We start from the raw sequence: 650 nt of genomic DNA, 5'->3' as shown, positions 1-650 counted from the left end.
ACTTTACGTTTTGTTGGGGGCTCACAGATAGCAGTGGGGTTTATTTTGTATGTTTTTGGTATTTGTTGACTTAAAAAAAAAGGTTCATTGTTTGTTATTTTTCTCTTCTTATTTTGATTTGTGGTTTCCTCTTGTGGGTTTATCTTACGTTGAACTGCAGCTTTATCCTCTGTCTTGTGTCTTTCCCAGCTACCATACTTTGATGTGTCTATCCAAAATGTTATTGTGTACTCCATTTTGGTCTACCAAATTCTACTGGGATATTCATACTTGCACACAATACCTTTTAATGGGGCTGGGAAAAATGGATCCACAGTCGCTGTAAGTTACAAGGGAGATGTGTATGTGTAGTTCCTTGATTCAGGTATTTGTTTTTAGTTGGATTCATTAAGATCTTATATTACTGTTGTTCTAGATTTTTTTTATGTTGATTGGTTTAATCCTAGACTTTTTCTGCCATTCAGATAACATTAGAATTACTTCACAGTAAGGCTTGAGTGGAGATTTTTGTGTTGGTTCTAAAAGTGCTTTTCATTCCTTTCATAGTTGTTGTGTATCAAGCTACAGATACAGGGAATGTTGACTTGGAAGTTAACTGATAGAATAAACTGCAAAAGAAGAGTGTGGATGAGCTATGAGTATGTGTCTGT

General features: G+C 35.1%; 1 protein-coding gene across 3 annotated transcripts in view; it reads left to right on the top strand.

The window, feature by feature from the left end:
• Positions 1-650, top strand: part of LOC119587985 (cholinephosphotransferase 1-like) — a 16369-nt gene that overhangs the window by 10300 nt on the left and 5419 nt on the right. The window lies entirely within an intron of this gene.

The sequence above is a fragment of the Penaeus monodon genome, chromosome 23 (assembly GCF_015228065.2).
Source record: "Penaeus monodon isolate SGIC_2016 chromosome 23, NSTDA_Pmon_1, whole genome shotgun sequence".
NCBI lineage: Eukaryota > Metazoa > Arthropoda > Malacostraca > Decapoda > Penaeidae > Penaeus > Penaeus monodon.
The sequence above is the reverse complement of the archived record's forward strand: the minus strand, read 5'-3'. Positions and strand labels throughout refer to the sequence as shown.